Raw genomic sequence first — 25236 nt, 5'->3', positions numbered from 1 at the left:
CCCAGACCTGAATCCGATTGAACACATCTGGGACATCATGTCTCGCACCATCCACCAACGTCACGTTGCACCATAGACTGTCCAGGAGTTGGCGGATGCTTTAGTCCAGGTCTGGGAGGATATCCCTCAGGAGACCATCCGCCGCCTCATCAGGAGCATGCCCAGGCGTTATAGTGAGTTCATACAGGCACGTATATATATTTATATATGTTTACACACACATATATAGAGTATATATTGTAGCAGAGCTAGGTAGGCTAGGGTTAAATCTTACAAAACCTACAAGAAGCAAAATGAACATAAATCCTGCTGTAACTAAACTACTAAAAAGCAAAAGTGCATCTAAATAACACAGGGTTCTTAGTAACACTGTGTTTCATCAAAAATAGCATAAAAGCCATCCCACCGTCAGCAAGGTGATCCTGATTGGGATGGTACTACACTGTGTAATATTAAAAACCTTACCATGTGTCAGAGTTGACCTCAGTATGTGAATAAGGGCAGACAAAGGACCGGATCCCAAACTGTGGACCCCAGCCTATGGAAGCTCTTAATTGTAATTTCCAGCTCAAGGGAGGGAGGCCACGCCCCAGGTTGCACAAAATGAAAAAACACAAATATTGAGCTTGGTTTAAGATGGTGTACATGCAGCACATTAACTCATGTTCACTCTGGCCATAAAGCATACAAAACCTACAAAAAGCAAAATGAACATAAACCCGGGGTTAATTTCTAGTTCTACAGGCTCTGGTTATTTGTCCCTGGCTGGCTCTGTATATAACCAGACTAAGTGTACACCTTAGTCAGTCAACTGGGGGAGGCTGACCAGAGTGGATTTGTGTTGAAGCTGTTTCGTTAGCGTTTGGAAAAGGCTAGGAAGTTGTGTATATGGTTTTGTTTGGTACTGTGCAACCAGTACAAATAAACATCACATTGTTTTGATACAAAATTCCAGTGCCTGTGTGAATGCTAGGTAATGTCTACCTGAGGGCATGAATCCCTACAATTCATGGATAAAATGCAGGCATGAAGTCCCAGAGAGCACAAGGCGTCTGCAGTGTAAAGATTGAATGTCCTGGATAAAGACAGCTACAGCATTGAGAATACAGTTTGAAAGCATGGAGGAGCTTGTTTAGCAATTGGTTCAGGCTAGTATGCAGCAGCAGCATCAACAGCAGCAGCAACAGTTTCAGCAGAAATCGCAACAGCAGCAGCATTGGCAGCAGATGGCTCTCTTGGCGGAAACTGTCAGGGAGATGGAACCTCACACCAGCCAAAGTGAAGGTAGCCATGTAAGATGTATAGTACAGGAAACCTTGCAGAAAATGGCTCTGGAGGATGATGTTAAGGCTTTCCTGACTGTCTTTGAAAGGGTGGCAAAGAGGGAAAAACTGCCCATGAGTAGGGTTGAGCGAAACAGATCGGACAATTTCAAAAATCGCCGACTTTTGGCAAATTCGGGTTTCGTGAAACCCAACCCGATCCCACTGTGGGATCAGCCATGAGGTCGGCGATCTGCGCGCCAGTCGCGTTTTGTATGACACTTTAAGCTCCATTTCTCAGCCAATGAAGGAAGACGCAGAGTCTGGGTAGCGTGATGACATAGTTCTCGGTCCCCACCATCTTAGAGAAGGGCATGGCAGTGATTGGCTTGCTTTCTGCGGCGTCACAGGGGCTATAAAGGGGCGTGCACGCCGACCGCCATCTTACTTCTGCCGATCTTGGCATAGGGAGAGGTTGCTGCAGCTTCATCAGAAGAAGGGATATAGTTAGGGAGGGAAGATTAACCCCAAAACTGCTTGTGCTGTAGCGATTTCCACTGTCCAACACCACCTTTTCTTTGCAGGGACAGTGGAGTTTTTTTTGGTGCATCAGCTCTGTAGCTTATTAGGCTGCATTCTAAGGCTCCCTGATAGCTGCATTGCTGTTTGTATGCCGCTGTGCAAACCAACTGCTTTTTTAAAAGCAAAAATCCTGTTGCTCCTTTCTATACAGTTCTCTTGTTTCTTTGTCCACACTCTTGTGTGCAGCAGTCCTTTTTATTGCTGCCATACTTGTCCTTTGATCATTGTAGGGAGATTGCAATTGTACTACAGCCCTTGTATTTTTTGATATACAGTATCTGCCAGCCACGTTCTGCCACTGACATTGTGTAATGAACACAGAGCTTGTTTTTTGCTGCATTCTCCCCCCCCAAAAAGGGAGTTTTAAATTGCCCACAAGTTTCTATACGTCAGATCTGTTGGTCGTATATCTGCCAGCCACGTTCTGCCACTAACATTGTGTAGTGTACACGGGGCTTGTTTTTTTGCTGCATTCTCCCCCCCAAAAAAGGGAGAGTTAAATTGCCCACAAGTTTCTATACGTCAGTTCTGTTGGTCGTATACCTGCCAGCCACGTTCTGACACTTACATTGTGTAGTGTAATACACAGGGCCTGTTTTTTTGCTGCATTCTCCCCACAAAAAAAGGGAGAGTTAAATTGCCCACAAGTTTCTATACATCTGTTCTGTTGGTCGTATATCTGGTAGCCATGTTCTGCCACTGATATTGTGTAGTGTAATACACAGGGCCTGTTTTTGGCTGCAGTCTTCCCGCCAAAAAAAGGGAGATATAAATTCTCCAAAAGTTAATGTACACCTTCTACCTTGTTTAACAGTACCATATAACGGTTGTTATTTTGGAAACATTTCCCCAAAAATGAGGAAGTCTGGTGGAAGAGGCCGTGGGCGGTCGTTGCCAGCTGGTACTGATGGTGGTGGTGGTAGTGGAGCATCTGGTGGTACTGGGAAAAGCAAGATAGCACCAAAGGCTTGAGGTGTTGAGCCAGCGTCATCATCTGGCTACACAAGGCCTCGAAGACTCCCTTATCTTGGAGTTGGAAAACAGCTTTTAAAGCCGGAGCAGCAGGAACAAGTTTTGGCTTTCCTTGCTGACTCAGCCTCTAGCTCTTTCACCTCCTCTTCAGAAGGTTCGAAATCTAAAAGCAGCGAGTCGTCAGTGGCTGCTCCTGGTCTGGAAAAAGTAGCTTCCTTGTGTCCTTCACCCAAAACAAAAGTAAAGGATGCGGAAGGCAACACTACACTTTACTCCATGGAGCTCTTTACACATACCGTGCCTGGGTTAGAGAGGGAAATTGATAAAAGCCCATTACAAGATGAATCGGACATGGAGTGCACAGATGCACAGCCACAGCTAGATTATTATGCTGTTCCATTGACTCAGATCACTACATTGCCCTCACTGTGTACTGAGCCAGAATCTGACCCTGATGAGACTATGGTGCCCAGTCCCCAACGCTATAGCATCTTACACGGTGACACAGAGGACGGTGCACATGACATTGAAGAGGAGGTGATAGATGACCCAGTTGTTGACCCAGATTGGCAGCCATTGGGGGAAGAGGGTGCCGCTGCCTGTAGCTCAGAAGTGGAGGAGGATCTGCAGCAGCCATCTACATCGCAAAAGCTGTCATCTGGCAGGCCCGTATCAGGCCAAAAACATGTGTCAAAAACCACAACAGGTGTAGGACAGCGTGGCCATCCGGTGACAGTAGCACAGCGTGCAAAGCCTGAAAAGGTATTCCATAGTAGGACGAGTGCAGTGTGGCAATTTTTTAACCAAGATCCGAATGATCAGTCCAAAGTTATATGTAAGAAATGCTCCAAGACCTTTAGCAGAGGGAACAATGTTCAAAATTTAAATACAACGTGCATGCGTAGACATTTAACCAGCAGGCACTTGGAAGCATGGACTAACTACCAAACATCCCGTACTGTTAAAGGCCTGCCATGACGTCACGGTCATGTGACCGCGACGTCATGACAGGTCCTGCGCTTATACCAACCCTGGGACCGGAAGCTGCCATGGACTACAAGGGGCCTTCGGAAAGGTGAGTATATGCTTATTTTTTATTTTTTAACCTGTGATAAACCTGGCTGGGTAATATACTATGTAGCTGGGCAATATACTACGTGACTGGCCAATATACTACGTGGCTCTGTGCTGTATACTACTTAGCTGTGCAATATACTACGTGGCTCTGTGCTGTATACTACGTCACTGGGCAATATACTACGTAACTGGGCAATATACTACGTGACTGGCCAATATACTACGTGGCTCTGTGCTGTATACTACGTCGCTGTGCAATATACTACGTGGCTGGGCAATATACTGTATTACGTGGCTCTGTGCTGTATACTACGCCACTGGGCAATATACTACGTCATTGGGCAATATACTACTTGGCTCTGTGCTGTATACTACGTCACTAGGCAATATACTACGTAACTGGACAATATACTACGTGGCTGCGCAATATACTACGTCACTAGGCAATATACTACGTAACTGGGCAATATACTACGTGGCTGGGCAATATACTACGTCGCTGGGCAATATACTACGTGGCTGGGCAATATACTACGTGGGCATGCATATTCTAGAATACCCGATGCATTAGAATCGGGCCACCATCTAGTTATACTATACAGGCCTATGGGGAATGCATTATACTATACAGGCCTATGGGAAATGCATTTTACTATACAGGCCTATGGGGAGTGCATTATACTATACAGGCCAATGGGGAATGCATTATACTCTACAGGTCTATGGGGAGTGCATTATACTATGCTAGATGGTGGCCCGATTCTAGCACATCGGGTATTCTAGAATACAGTCATGGCCAAAAGTATTGACACCCCTGCAATTCTGTCAGATAATACTCATTTTCTTCCTGAAAATGATTGCAAACACAAATTATTTGGTATTATTATCTTCATTTAATTTGTCTTAAAAGAAAAGACACAAAAGAGAATAAAGCAAAAAGCAAAACATTGATAATTTCACACAAAACTCCAAAAATGGGCCAGACAAAAGTATTGGCACCCTCAGCCTAATACTTGGTTGCACAACCTTTAGCCAAAATAACTGCGACCAACCGCTTCCGGTAAGAATCAATGAGTTTCTTACAAAGCTCTGCTGGAATTTTAGACCATTCTTCTTTGGCAAACTGCTCCAGGTCCCTGATATTTGAAGGGTGCCTTCTCCAAACTGCCATTTTTAGATCTCTCCACAGGTGTTCTATGGGATTCAGGTCTGGACTCATTGCTGGCCACCTTTGAAGTCTCCAGTGCTTTCTCTCAAACTATTTTCTAGTGCTTTTTGAAGTGTGCTTTGGGTCATTGTCCTGCTTTTTTGAAATGTATTGTCCTGCTGGAAGACCCATGACCTCTGAGGGAGACCCAGCTTTCTCACACTGGGCCTTACATTATGCTGCAAAATTTGTTGGTAGTCTTCAGACTTCATAATGTCATGCACACGGTCAAGCAGTCCAGTGCTAGAGGCAGCAAAGCAACCCCAAAACATCAGGGAACCTCTGCCATGTTTGACTGTAGGGACCGTGTTCTTTTCTTTGAATGCCTTTTTTTTCTCCTGTAAACTCTATGTTGATGCCTTTGCCCAAAAAGCTCTACTTTTGTCTCATCTGACCAGAGAACATTCTTCCAAAACATTTTAGGCTTTTTCAGGTAAGTTTTGGCAAACTCCAGCCTGGCTTTTTTATGTCTCGGGGTAAGAAGTGGGGTCTTCCTGGGTCTCCTACCATACAGTCCCTTTTCATTCAGACGCTGACGGATAGTACGGGTTGACACTGTTGTACCCTCGGACTGCAGGGCAGCTTGAACTTGTTTGGATGTTAGTCGAGGTTCTTTATCCAACATCCGCAAAATCTTGCATTGAAATCTCTTGTCAATTTTTCTTTTTCGACCACATCTAGGGAGGTTAGCCACAGTGCCATGGGCTTTAAACTTCTTGATGACACTGCGCATGGTAGACACAAGAACATTCAGGTCTTTGGAGATGAACTTGTAGCCTTGAGATTGCTCATGCTTCCTCATAATTTGGTTTCTCAAGTCTTCAGACAGTTCTTTGGTCTTCTTTCTTTTCTCCATGCTCAATGTGGTACACACAAGGACACAGGACAGAGGTTGAGTCAACTTTAATCCATATCAACTGGTTGCAAGTGTGATTTAGTTATTGCCAACACCTGTTAGGTGCCACATGTAAGTTACAGGTGCTGTTAATTACACAAATTAGAGAAGCATCACATGATTTTTTGAACAGTGCCAATATTTTTGTCCACCCCCTTTTTTGTTTGGTGTGGAATTATATCCGATTTGGCTTTAGGACAATACTTTTTGTGTTTTTTCATTTAAGACAAATTAAATGAAGATAATAATACCAAATAATTTGTGTTTGCAATCATTTTCAGGAAGAAAATGAGTATTATCTGACAGAATTGCAGGGGTGTTAATACTTTTGGCCATGACTGTATGTATGTAGTTTATTTATGAAGATTTCAGAATAATGCAATGAATACACAGGATTCGGCCAGCCGGGAGCGACCAATCAGCGAAGCGTGGTTCAAATCCCACGCCAATTCGCGGGCGGACTGCGACTGTCGCTGTTTGTTCGCGGCCGGGCGTGACCAATCAGTGAAGCCAGGGCTGGCTCCAGGTTTTTGAGGGCCCGGGGCGAAAGAGTCTCAGTGGGCCCCCCACTTTAACACATACCACGATTCATGATGCACAGATACAACAGAGAAATATAGCACAGCCAAGTAGCGTATAACAGCCCACGTAGTATATAACAGCCCATGCAGTATATAGCACAGCCACGTAGTATATAACACAGTCCACGCAGTATATAGTACAGCCACGTAGTATATAGCAGAGCCATTTAGTATATAACACAGCCACGTAATATATTGCCCAGCCACATAGTATATAGCACAGCCCACGTAGTATAGTGCCTAGCCACGTAGTACATAGCACAGCCCACGTAGTATATTGCCCAGCCGCATAGTATATAGCACAGCCACATAGTATATAGCACAGCCCATGTAGTATATAACACAGCCACGTAGTATATAGCAGAGCCACGTAGTATATAACAGAGCCACGAAGTATATTGCCCAGCCACATAGTATATAGCACAGCCCACATAGTATATTGCCCAGCCACGTAGTATATAGCATAGCCACGTAGTATATAGCACAGCCACGTAGTATGTAACACAGCCCAGAGGTGTATCTAGGGTTTCTGGCACCCGGGGCAAGAATTCAGTTTGGTGCCCCCACCCCCCCGGACATATGCGATTTGCACATTTAGTCATGTACCCAAGAGCCGCTCTCCCTAATGCTCTCAACATTGAGTGAAAAAATGAGATAAGCAGAGGAGAAGCTCGTTGTCACAGGACCATAAGTATGAAAATCGCATATGAGTGAAGTGTCCATGTGACGACTGCTGGAACCATGCAGAGCTGAATCCTGACATCGCAGCTTCTGAATTCTCACAACTAATGCACTGCACACTTTTAGGATTCTCCCTTGCCGGTGGACAGTCATATCAGCACAAGTATGTGATTTGTATACTTCTGACCACATAATGACTAGACTCTCAGTTAATTTTCATTGACTGAGGTCACACATATCTAGTCAGCATGTGACCGCATTATTGTAAATCGCCAGCACGAGAGAATCCTGACAGTGTGCAGGGCGCACTGTGAGAAGTCAGAAGTCTGCAGTCACAAAGAATGACTGCAGACTCATCACAAACCTGGACATCCCCTTTAATGCTCCTAACAAATAAAAACATGAGAGTTATTCAGTATCACAAATAACATTTACATCCAGGTACCTTATAGATGACGTCGCCTCTGGAGCCGTTCTCCTTTTCTTCATCTTGTCCAGACCCCATGATGAGTTTTCTCATCCACAGCCGTCTCTGCAGACTTCCATCTTCTCTGCTCTTTTGCAGAAAATCTCCACATGATGCCCTTAAAGATACAAGTGTCATTATAATGCTCCTGAATAAAAAATTGCCCCTCACTATATTGTCTGCACAAAATATGACCCCCACACTGTCCCTCTTATGGTACATTATCTTCACGCTGACCTCTCCTTTCCATACTAGCCCCCTCTTCACACTGTCCTCATACTGTGTCCCCCCTATAGGGCTCAGAATTTATACTGCACTCTCTCATCACACTCCCCCTCCTTGGTATACTGTCCCCTCCTGGCTGTGCCCTTACATTGTCCCCCATGCTACGCCCCCACTACTCAGTTTCTATTCTGTGCCCACTCACTTTTCTCCCCCGTACTGTCTCCTCACACTAATCCCCTCCCTCCTCATACTATCTCCTCTCACATCCCTCCTGTTCACCATACTGTCTCCTCATATATTTACTCCCTCACTTTCTATACTGCCTGCTCACCTGACTCCCCATACTGTGTCTGCACACATCCCATCACCCTCACTCCCCGTACTCTGTCCACATACATTTTTCACATTGCTACTCATACTGTGTGTAACAACTCTGCTGGCATCACGGCATGGCCTAGCATCTTTCACACTATCTTACCCACTGCTCCAGTTCATGATGTGGTTTCTGTTTCATGCCAGCTCCATGTTCTGTGTCTCTGCTCTCTGCATGCTTCATGGCTGTGTGTATAGGGGGGCGGCGCCTGAACTCTCTGGTTCTTATAGGAATCAGGTGCACCTGTCTAATCTGTTCCTGACCAATTACCAAGAGGCCTCCAGTATATAGTGCAGCTCTACCCTGTGGTCCGGGCCTGTGCAATGTGTTAGCTCAGTTAGTGTTTAGCTGCTGAGTTTGCCAGGCCTTTCTCTGAGTTACTCCCTCTCTGGAGGCTTTTCTCTGTGCTATGGCCTTGATCTTGTTGTCCACCCTCCAGGAGGCAGAATATCCTGGTCCCTGTGTCTTTGTCATTGTTTTTTCTCTTGTTCCTTTTCCTTGTCTGAACTTAGTCTTATCTCGGTCTCCTTGTCTGTGGCTTCCTTCCCTGCTGTGTCTTTCCTCGTGTTCTCAGTCTGCTTACACTCCGCACTTTTGCGGCTCTGCCCGCTCTGTACCTTTGTGGCTTTATCTCTGCTCTGCACTCCTGCGGTTCTGTTCCTTTCTACTCTGCTTATCTTCTGCTGCTGCAGTTATCCCTTGCTGCAGCTCCTCTCCACATTTCTTGTGGCTCTGCTCTGCTTTGCTGCAGAAACCTCTCGCTGCAGCTCCTCCTTCGGTTCTGCTCTGCTTAGCTTTTGTTGCTACACTATCTCTTGCTGCTCTACCATTCCTATCTGCAGCCTTGCGGTTCTCTTCCTGTGTGAACAGGTCCCAACCTGTTCCTTCATTCTCCTTTCCTTCCGGCTTGTTTCCGTACCTACATCTCCTGTGTGAACAGGTCCAAACCTGTTCCTTCATACCTCATTCCCTTCTGCTTGTTTCCTTTCCTGCACCTCCTGTGTGAACAGGTCCCTACCTGTTCCTTCATATTTCATATCCGTTCCAGCACCTCCAGTGTGAACAGGCCCCTACCTGTTCCTTCATACACCACATCAACCAGTCCTGTGTTCTCTGCCGTGCCCTCCAATCCAGTGTTCCTGCCAGTGCTACCGTTCCTGCCGTGCCTTCCAGTCCTGTGTTCCTGCCGTCCTAGTCAGCCCTGTGTTCTCTGCCGTGTCTCTGCCAGCCCTGTGTTCTCTGCCGTGTCTCTGCCAGCCCTGTGTTCTCTGCTGTCCCAGCCTACTCATCTGAGTTTCAGATGTGCTCTTCTGCCAGTTCTGCCTGATGCCAGCACCAATCCTGGTGTTCCTGTCTCCCAAGTGGGATCAGCAGCCATAGCCAGACACCACCCTGAAGTAGCACCTGGCAGCTGCCTGCTGCACAAGCCTGACCTCACCATCAGAGGCTCCAGTGAAAACCCAGGCAGCTGTCATAGTCATGCCCCTTCCAGGGTAGTCTGGTTTGTGGCACAGTGGGGCCACAAACCCCCCGAGCTCACGCCCTCCAGTCAGGGCGTGAGCGTGACACTGTGTCTACATACATTCCCCCGTTCGCTCCTCATACTGTCTGCACCCATCCCCCATACTGTTTCCTCAGATATGCCCCTCATTCTCCTGTACTGTTTCCTCATATATGCCCATTATTTTCCTCTACCCCACCCCATCATTGCTCTCTTCACCACCTCCATCTTTGCCTTCTCCACCACCACTATCATTGCTTTCTCCCCCACCACCCCATAATTTCCCATTCCACCACCTCCATCATTTCCTCCTTTGCCTTTTCCACCATATCCATAATTTTCTCTTCCCCCACATCCCCATCATTGCCGTTTCAAACACCATCATTATTGTCCTTTCCACCGCCATCACCATACTTGCCCATTCCACCACCTCCATCATTTTCTCCCCCTCCAATATCATCAGTGTGCTTTCCACCACCATCCTTCTACCACCTCCATCATTTCTTACCCCTTCATTATTGCCCTTTCCACCACCTCCATGATTTCCTCCTCCCCATCATCATTGCATTCTCCCCCACCACCATCATTGCCCATTCCAATTTCCACCTCCCTCATTGCCTCCCCCCACCCCATCATTGCCCATTCCACCACCTCCATCACTTCTTCCCCCCACCCCCATCATTGCCCATTCCACCTCCATCATTCCCCATTCCACCACATCAATCATTTCCTCCTCCCCCTCCATCCCAATTATTGCACTCTCCCTGTCAGCACCATCATTGCCCTCGCCTCTCCTCCCCGTACACACACAAAACCATTTACGTCTCTTCACAATCACCCACAGCGCTACGCAGCAGAGCTGCATGTGTACGGAGCAGAGCCGCATGTGTATGAGGTGTACGGAGCAGAGCCGTGTGTTTACGAGGTGTACGGAGCAGAGCCGCGTGTGTACGAGGTGTACGGAGCAGAGCCGCGTGTGTACGAGGTGTACGGAGCAGAGCCGCGAGTGTACGAGGTGTACGGAGCAGAGCCGCATGTGTACGAGGTGTATGGAGCGGAGCCACGTGTGTGCGAGGTGTACGGAGCAGAGCCATGTGTGCAAAGTGTACGGAGCTCAGCCGTGTGTGTAGGAGTAACTAGATGTGGCCATTATATTGTACGCAATATGTGTGTGTGTGCATGACTAGCGCTGCGGGTGAATGTGCAGAGACGTAAATGGTTTTGTGTGTGTGTGTACGGGGAGGAGAGGCGAGGGCAATGATGGGGCTGACAGGGAGAGTGCATAGGCAGCATCAATAGTAAAAAGTTTGTCACATAGAGTTAATAGCAGCGTTAACAGACTGCGTTACACCGCGGTGTAAAGCAGTCGATTTAACAGACTGCTACAACACTATGTGGGCAACAGGCGCTGACTGGTGGGGAGTATTGAGGGGGCACTGACTTCAGGGGAGCGGCCGGACTTTGCCTGTCGCTCCCAAGAGTGTATTGCGGTCTCGCGAGATGATGACGTAGCGGTCTCGCGAGATCGCTACGTAATCTCGCAAGACCGCAATGCATGGACCGGTCACCGGAGCGTCGCGAGGACCAGGAAAGGCCTGGGCTGGATCCGGAAGGTGAGTATATAATGATTTTTCATTTTTTTAAATTATTTTTAACATTAGGTCTTTTTACTATTGATGCTGCATAGGCAGCATCAATAGTAAAAAGTTGGTCACACAGGGTTAATAGCAGCGTTAACGGAGTGCGTTACACCACAGCATAACGTGGTCCGTTAACGCTGCCATTAACCCTGTGTGAGCGCTGACTGGAGGGGAGTATGGAGCGGGCCCTGACTGCGGGGAGTAAGGAGCGGCTATTTTGCCGCCGGACTGTGCCCGTCACTGATTGGTCGTGGCTGTTTTGCCGGGACCAATCAGCGACTTGGGATTTCTGTTAAAGACAGACAGACAGACAGAAAGACGGAAGTGACCCTTAGACAATTATATAGTTGATTGAGGACTATCTGGCACATTATACTATATGGAGGCTATGTAGGGGGGCATCATACAGTGTGGGGATTACAGTGAAGGTGCCATCACACAGTTTTGGGGCCATCAAACAGTTTGGGGGGCTACTAAGGTGTCAGTATACTGTGTGGGGGTATATTACAGTGAGGAGGCATTATGTTTTGTATATGAGAGGACATCATGCTGTGTATAGGGGAGCTGTACAAGGGGGAGACTCGGGACATTATTCAATGCTAAGTGGGCACTAGTGTTGAGCGATACCTTCTGATATCCAGAAGTATCGGATTGGTTCGGCCGATATCCAAAAAATATCGGATATCGCAGATACCGATAACCCATGCAAGTCAATGGGACACAAATATCGGAATGTAAATAAGCCCCTTCTGTCCTTCTACATCCTGTTCCCTGACGAAGGAATCTTTACCAAAACGCGCGTCGGGGCGCGTGTGCACGCAGACACTCACTCTCCAAGGTACCCTGTATGTTCGGATTAACTATAATTATACTGATATCCTAGGTTTTGCGTCACGTTTTGGATATCTATGTTTCACTCACTTACATAGGTACTCTTCCCTCCCCCCCTTTTTTTTGCCGTGGCACTAATGCACTTTATTTATCTCATAGGCACTGCTTTTATATAGCACTTGTTTTGTGATTAATCACATTGCTTACTGGTTTGTAATCCAATTTTTTGGAGCACTTTACTGGATATCTGTGTTCCCTTCTCCTCCCCTTATCTTGCTGTAGCACCTATGCACATTATTTATTTTTAGGTATTGCTTTATACAGCCTTTTATAATTGTTTTTGCAATGGATATTTAGTATTTTTAACAAGAAATCCTTGCTCACTCCTCACAATGCACGCTCTGGAATTATTTACAGTATTTGTTTTTTATTCCGAACATATGGCGTATATAAAACACTATGTTTCTCTATATAATTAATTATATATTGTACCTTGATTAGTTGTCTTGTGTTGCACCCTCTTCTTTTTTTAAATAATTTTTTGGTATTTTTAGTATATATTACTTTTGTAATTTGACCTTCTGCTATTTAAATAAAGATATATGTATATGAATTCCTTGTCTGTAGCTTTCTCTCTCCTTGAGGTCCTAGTTCTGGGTTTTGGTTTTATCCTGTTCCGGAGGGGGGAAGAGTGTGGGCGGTGCATGGGCGGACGCTGTGCGTGTCTGTGTGTGCGGGCGGGGTCTGTGCGGGCCTGCCGGGGGTCTGTGCGGGCCTGCCGGGGGTCTGTGCGGGCCTGCCGGGGGTCTGTGCGGGCTGCCAGGGGTCTGTGCGGGCTGCCAGGGGTCTGTGCGTGCCTGCCGGTGGTCTGTGCGGGCCTGCCAGGGCTCTGTGCAGGCCTGCCAGGGCTCTGCGGGCTGCCGGGGCTCTGTGCAGAACTGCCGGGGCTCTGTACGGCCTGCCGGGGCTCTGTGCGGCCTGCCGGGGCTCTGTGCGGGCATGCCAGGGGTCTGTACGGGCCTGCCGGGGCTCTGTGCGGGCTGCCGGGGCTCTGCGGGCTGCCGGGGGTCTCTGCGTGTTTGCAGGGATCGTCCGATGGGACTACAAGTCCCATTGGACGATGCCTGCTACAGTGACAGTGATTGACACATTAGCCAATGATGGGACAGTTGTGGTCCCGTCATCCGGCTAATGTGTTGAATGAAAAAAAAACAAAAAACCATACATACTACATACATTACATACATATAGACATACAGTACATATAACATAGAGTACATACTCACCATTACTTGTCATTTTGATCCCTGAAGCCAGTGTCACCTGTAAAAAATATTAAAATAACAAACAACCAATATACTCCCTGATCCACAGAAGTCCACGAGTGTCCCACGACGATCTCCCGTGGAGAACGGCAGCATCAGCTGATGCGACCGCTCTCAAGGGGCTCCAGGAACACAATGACGGGAGGAAGGAATCCTTCCGCACTGTATTGCTCCACCGCTGTAAAAAAAGAGTCCCTAGTCTCACTTTAATAATAATAATAATTTTTATTTATATAGCGCCAACATATTCCGCAGCACTTTACAATTAAGCAGGGACATGTACAGACAAAAAATTCAGTACAAGTTAAGACAATTTTAACAGTGACATTAGGGGTGAGGTCCCTGCTCGCAAGCTTACAATCTACAAGGAAATGGGGGAACACAATAGGTGAAAAGTGCTTGTTATTTCAGGTCTGGCAATTATAATAAATAGGGATTTTCATATAAAGCTGCATGATCCGGTCATCAGCCCGTGTGTTTAAGTGCAAAAGTCAAGTATCAAGTGCAGTTATCGTGTGCATGGAGGGTGTGGAGACAGATGAATAGTAGGGTGCAGATTCACATGCAGATAGTATTTGGAAGGAGGGAGCAGGACAAAGTTAGTTTACTGAGTAGTTGATGTGGTAGGCTTGTTTGAAGAGATGGGTTTTTAAAGCGCGCTTGAATAGGTCGGGGCTAGGTATCAGTCTAATCGTCTGGGGAAGTTGTTCTGTCTCCGCCATCTAATATTGTTACCCTGATTATTTGCTTGCATAATTGCAGTTTCCTCAGTATACAGTATTGATATATTCATGCCTTTATTCATCTGTGATGCTTTGGCTCCCTCTAGCGGTCAGAGTTATGTTGGCAGTTCAATCTTGTTTTTGTATTATCCATGTCTGATTCTCCTCCTCCTTTGCAATGCATTATGGTAGCTCAGCCTCCATTTCCCTCCATTTTTCCTTTCACTTTCTTCGGTTTGCCTTCAAGGAAAGACGCTTCACTTCATCCCCCTTGCGATTGCATTGCCGGTATGTCTTTATGCTTCCTATAGATAATTCTGCTCTATATTAGCTTAGTTTAACCAGTTGTACTCCTAGTTTAGTCACTAGCTTTCTAAATGTTATGCATAATGTATATCATGTGTATTATGTATCTTCTATGCCATGCACTGATTCTATGTATATCATTGTTCACAGTTTCACCGCATCAATATACCACTACGTTTAATAAAGCACAGACTCAACCACAGTCTCCTTATTGGACCCCGGTATAGCGGTTTAGCTGACTGTATAGCTACGTATGAGCCTGCCTCAGCTAGTGAGGACAGAACAGTGAAACGGCAGCCATCCAACTAGTGGGATTCAAGTCACCGGCTACACAGAGACTGAATACAGCTGCAGCAATCTCTGCACAGCCAAGCACTTTCCCAAGACACCATGTCTCACAAATCACATAGGACAAGATCTGTTACTTCCGTCTCCTCAAAGACAACATCCATCAGCAGCGCGGTCGCCATTGCCCGCGCAAATGCTGAAGCCGCCAAAATACGAGTGAGCTTTGCTGACCAAGAGATGCAACTTAAATTAGAAAAAGCACGCCTAGATGACGAAGAGAGAAGGTCACTCTTAGAGAGAGATGAGCAAGAGAGAAGGTCGCGCTTAGAGAGAGACGAGCAAGAGAGAAGGTCGCGCTTAGAGAGAGATGAGCAAGAGAGAAGAATGCAGTTAGAGAGAGCCAACCAAGAGAGAAGAATGCAGTTAGAGAGAGCCGACCAAGAGAGAAGAACGCAGTTAGAGAAGGCACGCGTGGATGCCGCCTTAGAAAGCCTAGCAGCAAAAAGGGAAGCTGCCGCAGCCCTCGCCGAAGCAGAATCGCTAGAAGCCGCGCAAAATCCCAAGCTGCATAGCCAAAGCAGTACGTCGAGTCTGGAGTTTCCACTGCAAGACTCACCACAACGCACATCTCAGTATGTTAATGACCTTCCTGATCCAAACTATAACCCTGAACCAGTACCAAAATCAGAATACGACACCTCCAGCGAAGTGAGCGAGAGTCGTCACGAGGCTCAGGACAGGAACAAACTTGAAAATGTGAGGCAAAACAACTCTGCTAATGACTACCTTGCCCCTCATCAGGTAACCAACGTGGATCACCCTGCTGACACACCGTACATCAAACCGAAGCAATACGATACCGGCTGGCGCCACCATGAGGACACTAACAGGTACGAACGCACCTCACATCACTATCAGGGCGACCCATCACGAGTATACTCTGCTGACAACCGATTCACGACAGAATTTGCCAAGTTCTTCACACGACGTGAACTGGTTGCCAAGGGACTCATGAAATTCACTGAAAGAGCTGAAGGTTACAGAGCTTGGAAAGCTTCCTTCCAAAATGTCATTAGAGACTTGGGGCTACAACACAGGGAAGAGATAGACCTGTTAGTCAAATACCTGGGAGAAGAGTCAGTCAAACACGCAGTAAGGATCAGAGACATTAATATAAACCGCCCTGAGACTGGCCTCAAAGAGATCTGGAAAAGGCTGGATGAGTGTTACGGCTCAGCAGAAGTAATAGAAAGAGCCTTGTTCAAAAGAATAGATGGCTTTCCTAAAATATCTAACAAAGGTCTCCAGAAACTTAGAGAGCTAAGTGACTTGCTAAAGGAAGTCCAAGTTGCCAAATACGAGGACGACCTACAGGGACTTGCATTTCTCGACACAGCCAGAGGTGTTAATCCTATAGTCCAGAAGTTGCCCTACAATCTACAGGAGAGGTGGCTCACACATGGTTCCACGTACAAATACAAACACAGCGTTCCATTCCCTCCCTTCTCCGTTTTTGTAGACTTCATACACCAACAAGCGAGAATTAGAAATGATCCCAGCTTTTACTTTGCAATACCATATGCCACACCATCACCACCTGCAAATCCACGCAGAACATCTGTAGCAGTACACAAGACTTATGTTTCTTCTTCAGATTCTAATTACAGGTCTGCTGGCTGCTCCCAATCAGAGACAAAGGTGCAGGACCCTGACAAGCAGTGCCCACTTCATCAGAAGCCTCATCCTCTCCTGAAATGCAGAGCCTTCAGAGGAAAATCTATGCCAGATCGCAGAAGCTTCCTGAAAGAAAACGGTATCTGCTACAAGTGCTGCTCGTCCACAGCTCATCTCGCCAAGGATTGCAAGGTCAGTGTAAAATGCACAGAATGTGGCACCAAAGATCATAACACCGCTCTACACCCTGGCCCAGCTCCATGGAGTACACAAAACACGCCAGCTGACAGTGAGCATGGCGGGGAGGAAAGGAGCACTGATACAGCTACGCCAGAGATCACTTCACAATGTACTGAGGTCTGCAAAGGGACAATAAACAGTAGGTCCTGTTCAAAAATATGCCTCGTCAAAGTATACCCGAAGGGCCATAGAGACCAAGCTGTAAGACTGTATGCTATCTTAGATGACCAAAGTAATCGATCCTTGGCTAGATCAACGTTCTTTGACATATTCAACATCAAAGGGCCAAGCACTCCCTACTCCTTAAAGACGTGTGCAGGTACTGTGACAACAGCAGGCAGGAAAGCTACTGACTACCAGATCGAGTCTTTAGACGGACAATTCTGCCTACCGCTACCTACGATCATCGAATGTAACCAGATCCCAGACAACAGATCTGAAATCCCTACGCCAGATGTAGCAATCCATCACGCTCACTTAAAACAAATAGCACACCTCATACCGGAACTCGACCATCAGGCCCAGATAATTCTGCTGTTGGGGAGAGATATCCTACAGGTTCATAAAGTGAGACATCATATCAACGGACTCCACAATGCTCCCTATGCCCAAAAGCTAGACCTAGGATGGGTCATAATTGGCAACGTATGCTTGGGACGCATGCACGCCCCATCTTCTGTGACAAGCATGCTGACAAATACATTGGAGAAAGGACGTCCATCTCTGTTTCAACCTTGTAACAATGAGTTCCATGTCAGGGAACTGCCACACAGCATCCAACTGCCCAACCATCTAATAGACTTTACTCACGACAGCAGTATAGTGTCGGGAAGCTATGAGGATCAGTTAGGGTGCACAGTCTTCCAGAGAACTAAGCAGGACAACCAAGTGGCAATGTCGGTAGAGGACAAGTTGTTCTTAGCGGTAATGGACAAGGGACTCGTTAAAGAGGAGACCAACAGCTGGGTCGCACCTCTTCCCTTCAAAACCCACAGACCACGTCTACCGAACAACAGAAATCAGGCATTACAACGTTTCTCCTCTTTCAAACGTAATCTGCAAAAGAAACTAGAGATGAAAGATCACTTTTTCTCCTTCATGTCAAAGATTTTTTAAAACTGTCACGCAGAACTAGCTCCCACTCTCAAAGACTCTGAAGAATGCTGGTTCCTACCCATGTTCGGAGTATACCACCCTAAGAAACCAGGCCAGATCAGAGTCGTGTTTGATTCCAGTGCTAAATTTAATGATGTCTCCCTGAATGACGTTCTGCTGACAGGACCAGACCTCAATAACAAACTACTGGGTGTACTTATGCGCTTCCGTAAGGATTCCATTGCCTTCATCGCTGACATCCAGCAAATGTTCCATTGTTTCCTTGTGAGAGAGAGAGACAGGAACTTCCTAAGATTCTTCTGGTACAGAGACAATGATCCTACTAAAGAAGTCACAGAGTATCGCATGAGAGTGCACATCTTTGGCAACAGTCCTTCACCTGCAGTCGCCATTTACGGACTCAAAAGGTCGGCTCAGGAAGGAGAAGCAGAATACGGAGCAGATGTCAGACAATTCATAGAAAAGGACTTTTATGTCGACGACTGTCTAAAAGCCATGCCTTCAAATGAGACTGCCATCAGTCTTCTCAGGAGAGCCCAGGACATGCTTGCCTGCTCAAACCTTAGGCTTCATAAAATAGCCTCAAACAGCCAAGAACTCATGCAAGCGTTCCCATCTCAGGACCTATGTAATGGTCTCAGAGACCTGGACCTGGGGTCAGACCCCGCACCAATGCAACGCAGCCTCGGGCTTCTCTGGAATCTACAATAAGACACTTTCACCTTTCAGGTCAGCCAGGAAGAAAGGCCTTTCACACGTAGAGGCGTCCTGTCTACCATCAACAGTCTGTACGACCCCTTGGGTTTCGCAGCTCCTGTTACTATACAAGGCAAGGCCCTACTAAGAGACTTAACTAGGGAAACAATGCAATAAATACTTGGCACTCAGGAGATCTTTTTGTATGATAGAAAGTGAACAATTCGTTTATTGGGTGCATCCACAATTTAAACGTTTTCGGTCTACTTAACAGACCTTCATCAGAAACAGATACTGGAATACTGGAAGCCACGAAGAGTGAATGTGGGCCCACAGGGGTGCCAACAATAGGCACAGTCCGGGAGAGCACGGCGCCTTGGAGAAACTGGAGCTGCAGGAGCAGGGCGCTAGTAGAAGGGCGAGTGACTCCCTGGGAGTGACGCTTCTTCAGCTGTCCGGTGCCTGTCCCTGTGGAGTCCTCAGCGCTTCTGCCATTGCGAGTCACTCGCCCTTCTACTAGCGCCCTGCAAGTATTTATTGCATTGATTTGATGGGTTGGAAACCCAACTTGCGCACCTCCTAGAAGCCAAGAGTGCCGTGCTCTATATTATTAACTAGGGAAACATCTGACTGGGATGCACCTCTGCCACCTGATAAGAGGATCCAGTGGGAAGAGTGGAAGAACTCGTTAGCGGCACTCTCCAACTTGCATATGCCAAGACCATACACCCCTGTGCCATCTACTGAGATACAGAGCCAAAGACTGTACGTATTTGCAGATGCTTCTGTCAAAGCAATTGCCGCTGTTGCCTACCTCAAAACTGTAGACTCCAAATGTCAGTGCCACATTGGTTTCGTCATGGGAAAGGCCAAACTCGCACCACAACCAGAGCACACTATACCCAGGTTAGAGCTTTGTGCCGCAGTCTTAGCCGTTGAGTTAGCGGAGTTCATCGCATCCGAAATGGATATCGACCTGACACAAGCCAAGTTCTACTCAGACAGCAAAGTAGTCCTGGGATATATCCACAACAAAACCAGGCGATTCTACGTTTATGTCAATAACAGAGTGCTACGAATCAGGAGATCAGTTCATCCAAAGCAGTGGCATTACATACCCACAGACCAGAATCCCGCAGATCATGCAACTAGAGCAGTTGACGCAAGTCGACTAGGAAGCACAACGTGGCTCTCTGGACCAAAACTATTGTACATTGAAGAATGTTTTCCAGACACGTTTGAACTAGTAGGAGAGGACTCAGATGCTGAAATCCGCCCTCAGGTGTCTACCCTTCATACAGTGACCTCTGTTATCCAGCTTGGATCTTGCAGGTTCGACAGATTCTCAAGTTGGAAGTCACTTACTCAAGCCATTACCTGCCTGACTCATATAGCTCACTCATTCAGGACCACCAGAACTCGTGACATGGAAAAATGTAAAGGAGCAGCGAGGCTTACCCACGAAAGCCTAATCACCTTCTTGGCTGAAGCTGCAGCTATAATCAATGCAAGACCCCTGGTTCCAGTTTCTAACGACCCTGAGGAGCCCTTGTTATTGACTCCAGCTACTCTACTTACTCAGAAAACGGGACTGTCCAGTGCCCCTCCAGGAGGATTCGACGCTAAGGACCTCTACAAGCGCCAATGGAGACAGGTACAAAGTCTTGCATATACTTTCTGGGACAGGTGGCGCAAACAATATTTGTCTACCCTGCAGCCACGTACAAAGTGGCAATCTGCTAAACCTAATCTGAACATAGGTGACCTTGTTCTTGTGAAAGACTGTCAGATTCACCGGAACCAGTGGCCACTTGGTCTAGTTACCGCAACGTTCCCGAGCAAGGATGGCAACGTCCGCAAAGTTGAGCTAAGGATGACCAAAGGGAATGAACCTAAGACATTTTCCAGACCGGTATCTGAACTGGTCCTATTGTTGCCTTCGGAAGAAAGGAGTAGTGACATCCGTTGATGCCAGACGGGGAGTGTTCTGTCTCCGCCATCTAATATTGTTACCCTGATTATTTGCTTGCATAATTGCAGTTTCCTCAGTATACAGTATTGATATATTCATGCCTTTATTCATCTGTGATGCTTTGGCTCCCTCTAGCGGTCAGAGTTATGTTGGCAGTTCAATCTTGTTTTTGTATTATCCATGTCTGATTCTCCTCCTCCTTTGCAATGCATTATGGTAGCTCAGCCTCCATTTCCCTCCATTTTTCCTTTCACTTTCTTCGGTTTGCCTTCAAGGAAAGACGCTTCACTTCATCCCCCTTGCGATTGCATTGCCGGTATGTCTTTATGCTTCCTATAGATAATTCTGCTCTATATTAGCTTAGTTTAACCAGTTGTACTCCTAGTTTAGTCACTAGCTTTCTAAATGTTATGCATAATGTATATCATGTGTATTATGTATCTTCTATGCCATGCACTGATTCTATGTATATCATTGTTCACAGTTTCACCGCATCAATATACCACTACGTTTAATAAAGCACAGACTCAACCACAGTCTCCTTATTGGACCCCGGTATAGCGGTTTAGCTGACTGTATAGCTACGTATGAGCCTGCCTCAGCTAGTGAGGACAGAACAGTGAAACGGCAGCCATCCAACTAGTGGGATTCAAGTCACCGGCTACACAGAGACTGAATACAGCTGCAGCAATCTCTGCACAGCCAAGCACTTTCCCAAGACACCATGTCTCACAAATCACATAGGACAAGATCTGTTACTTCCGTCTCCTCAAAGACAACATCCATCAGCAGCGCGGTCGCCATTGCCCGCGCAAATGCTGAAGCCGCCAAAATACGAGCGAGCTTTGCTGACCAAGAGATGCAACTTAAATTAGAAAAAGCACGCCTAGATGACGAAGAGAGAAGGTCACTCTTAGAGAGAGACGAGCAAGAGAGAAGGTCGCGCTTAGAGAGAGACGAGCAAGAGAGAAGGTCGCGCTTAGAGAGAGATGAGCAAGAGAGAAGAATGCAGTTAGAGAGAGCCAACCAAGAGAGAAGAATGCAGTTAGAGAGAGCCGACCAAGAGAGAAGAACGCAGTTAGAGAAGGCACGCGTGGATGCCGCCTTAGAAAGCCTAGCAGCAAAAAGGGAAGCTGCCGCAGCCCTCGCCGAAGCAGAATCGCTAGAAGCCGCGCAAAATCCCAAGCTGCATAGCCAAAGCAGTACGTCGAGTCTGGAGTTTCCACTGCAAGACTCACCACAACGCACATCTCAGTATGTTAATGACCTTCCTGATCCAAACTATAACCCTGAACCAGTACCAAAATCAGAATACGACACCTCCAGCGAAGTGAGCGAGAGTCGTCACGAGGCTCAGGACAGAAACAAACTTGAAAATGTGAGGCAAAACAACTCTGCTAATGACTACCTTGCCCCTCATCAGGTAACCAACGTGGATCACCCTGCTGACACACCGTACATCAAACCGAAGTAATACGATACCGGCTGGCGCCACCATGAGGACACTAACAGGTACGAACGCACCTCACATCACTATCAGGGCGACCCATCACGAGTATACTCTGCTGACAACCGATTCACGACAGAATTTGCCAAGTTCTTCACACGACGTGAACTGGTTGCCAAGGGACTCATGAAATTCACTGAAAGAGCTGAAGGTTACAGAGCTTGGAAAGCTTCCTTCCAAAATGTCATTAGAGACTTGGGGCTATAACACAGGGAAGAGATAGACCTGTTAGTCAAATACCTGGGAGAAGAGTCAGTCAAACACGCAGTAAGGATCAGAGACATTAATATAAACCGCCCTGAGACTGGCCTCTGTGGAGATCAGACTGAACTAAAGCAATCCATCTTGTCTTCTTCCTGAGAAATCTCGCTTACAACAAGATACATTTCTGCTGACTTGACATTTCCTTTTATGGAAGTAATCATGTGTGCATTCCTTCTTTCAATAGCAGCCTTTCATTCACCTTCCAGATGATGTAACTTTCTACTGATAAAGACTGGTATAGATTGTTTATGTAAGAGATAGTGAAATATGAGCGCTTGTGCGCATGTCTGTAAAAGAATAATTCTTTTCTATATAAAGGGAGGGAAAAGCCCAGAGAGAGAGATGTGCTCCTGGGCTTCCCCTGTATATGATCACACAATACCTTGTTTGCGTGTCATTTACTTAGGATCCCTACCTCTAGTAAGCCAGGGACTGAGAAGGACTTAACATTTCTTTGGCGCACCGAACAGGGACCCGAGATGAGAGTATTTGCTCGAGATTCACCTGCAGATACGGACAATGGAGATCTGGGATAATGGACGGCAAATGAACTGAAAAACCTGGCCAGGTAAGAGACATTATTAGTTCTCTTTTATCTGCCTTGTATTATCCGAAAGATCTCTATGAGCCGTGTCACGCTGGGTTAGTCTAGTAGTGAGTAGATACCTATAAAACTCGGGTTACTATATTGTATAGATTTATGAGTCCTGTCCCTGGCAGTGTGTGAACAGTGTGAAGGTTGTGGTATGTTGTGAAAGAAGAGCAAAAGTGCGTAGAAAAATAAGCCGAAATAGTTGGGGTATAAGCCTTATACACGGAAGTCAGCCTAACTGGGTCATGTGGTTGCGTCCTTTCGGGGAGACCTCCGCCCATGCTTGACTCTCATTTAAGTGCTTAACCTCCTTCATTTCTGGATAAGGTTTGATAGAATGAGCCCAGGACGCGGGTCCATGAGCCTGGGACAAGTATGCTAACTGACACAGAAAGTTTTGTGATCTGTATGGTGTTGCTGGGTCTGTTTGCGTGCATAATAGCACTTAAGTACATTCTGCACATTAGAAAGAATGGAGCAGATCAGCCCTTCAATATTTTAGCTCCCTAGGAGAGAAGGCAACGAGACATCACCTAGGATAAGTGATTGTCCAAACGTCACCTGGGGTAGAAATAGCTAATATTGAAAGAAAGAAAAAAAAAGAAAAATGGGAAATAAACAGACAAAAACCGTCTTAGGACAAGTGGAAGCAGCAGATATCATACAGGAAAGATGTGGGAAGACAGTCAGAAGTCAGATTAGAAGGGTAAGAGAAAAATTGGGAATTTCAGAAGCACTTATGTTCAGTACAGAATGGGAAAAACTGAGTAAAGAACGAGGTGGAATTATCAAAGACAATGGGTGGGAAGAAATCATACACTGTATGGTAGAGGTCTCAAAAACAGCTAAAGAGGAGAATTGGAAGTATGATCCAGACACTTCCAAATGGATTATGGGGAAGGGAAAAAGTTGTGACATAATCCCACCACCTTACCTAGATCCAAAAGCCCAATCATTTGTACCATCTGGAGGAGCAGAAGGAGGAAAACAATTTCCAGCCTTGTATCCCAATCTTGGTGGGGTAGGAGGATGGGTATGTTCACACTGTGGACAACAAAATCCAGATTGGAGAAATGATTGCCTAGTCTGTGGTACACCTAGACATGGCGCTGTACTTGCCCCTGTTAGGGTAGTACCAAGACCCTTTAGGGAACCTGGTGCTGACGGGGTAATGGGAACTAGATATCACCAGACCCGACAGTATTTTCCTTGGTCCCCTGCTGAAGGTATGTCCCTCCTGCATAATGCGCCTGATCCCACTCAATATCCCATCCGATTTGCACAATACATACAACAAATCATGCAGACTCATGCTGGGGTCTGGGCGGACGGGGAAGAATTATGTAGAATGAAAATGTCCCCCGGACTTTTTCAGGAATTATTGACACACCTACAGCCCAATAGACCAGTGGCAGAAGGGGGTGCCTTACAGACAGAAGCATCAGGTACCCAGTTCACAGAGGCATTAATAATTTTCATGAGAGAAAAACAGAGGGAAAGGGGATCTACGGGTGTGATTATGCAGAAATTTGGGCAAAGTATTGAAGAATATAGTCAAGAATTAGAAAATAGCTTTAGGGATGAAGGATTGGATTTGACTGATGCTTCAGTAAGGAGACTTTTTACAAAACAATTAATAGAGGGGCTAGATCCGAAAATCAGAGAAAAATTTAAATCCTCTACTCCAGATTGGAGAACAATTGAACAACCAAATATTGTGAAACAACGATGTTTAGGAATAGTCATGGATATGAGAGAGAATCGTAAGCCTGTTAGAATAGCACAAGCTAATACAGGAGGAAGAGTGAGACACAACTTTCCTTGCCACTACTGTAAAAAGCCAGGTCATTTCCAAAGAGAGTGCAGGAAGAAGTTGGCAGATATAAAGTCAGGCAAATTTGTTCCCAGAAATAACCCTCCCCAAACGGACAACCAGCAGAAATCTACCATCATAGATGGTCCCATACCAGATTCAGATTGACTCGATGTGTTACAAACTTCCCTACCAGCTAGAAGACCTATGATACAGGTGAATGTGGGGGGGAGAGAGATTCCATTTTTGATAGATACAGGTGCAACTTCCTCAATTTTGAATCAAGATTTTCTTCCGAATCCGGAAGATATTTCAGAACAAACAACTTTTGCTGAGGGTTATGATGGGGTAATTCGAACACTGCCATATACTGTGCCCCTAGAGGTCTCATTAGGACCTAAATGTTTTGCATCCAGATTTTTGTATGC

At 46.4% G+C, this 25236-nt stretch overlaps 1 long non-coding RNA gene across 1 annotated transcript in view; it reads right to left on the bottom strand.

Moving 5' to 3' along the window:
- LOC138664828 (uncharacterized) overlaps nucleotides 1-7804 on the bottom strand; it is a 617141-nt gene extending 609337 nt beyond the window's left edge. Inside the window, exon 1 of the long non-coding RNA XR_011318392.1 lies at nucleotides 7703-7804. This is a non-coding gene — a long non-coding RNA (uncharacterized lncRNA). The remainder of the gene's footprint in view (nucleotides 1-7702) is intronic.
- Nucleotides 7805-25236: the final 17432 nt, after the last annotated feature.

This window comes from Ranitomeya imitator, chromosome 2, assembly GCF_032444005.1.
Source record: "Ranitomeya imitator isolate aRanImi1 chromosome 2, aRanImi1.pri, whole genome shotgun sequence".
NCBI lineage: Eukaryota > Metazoa > Chordata > Amphibia > Anura > Dendrobatidae > Ranitomeya > Ranitomeya imitator.
Note: the sequence above shows the minus strand (reverse complement) of the source record. Positions and strands in the feature narration are given on the sequence as shown.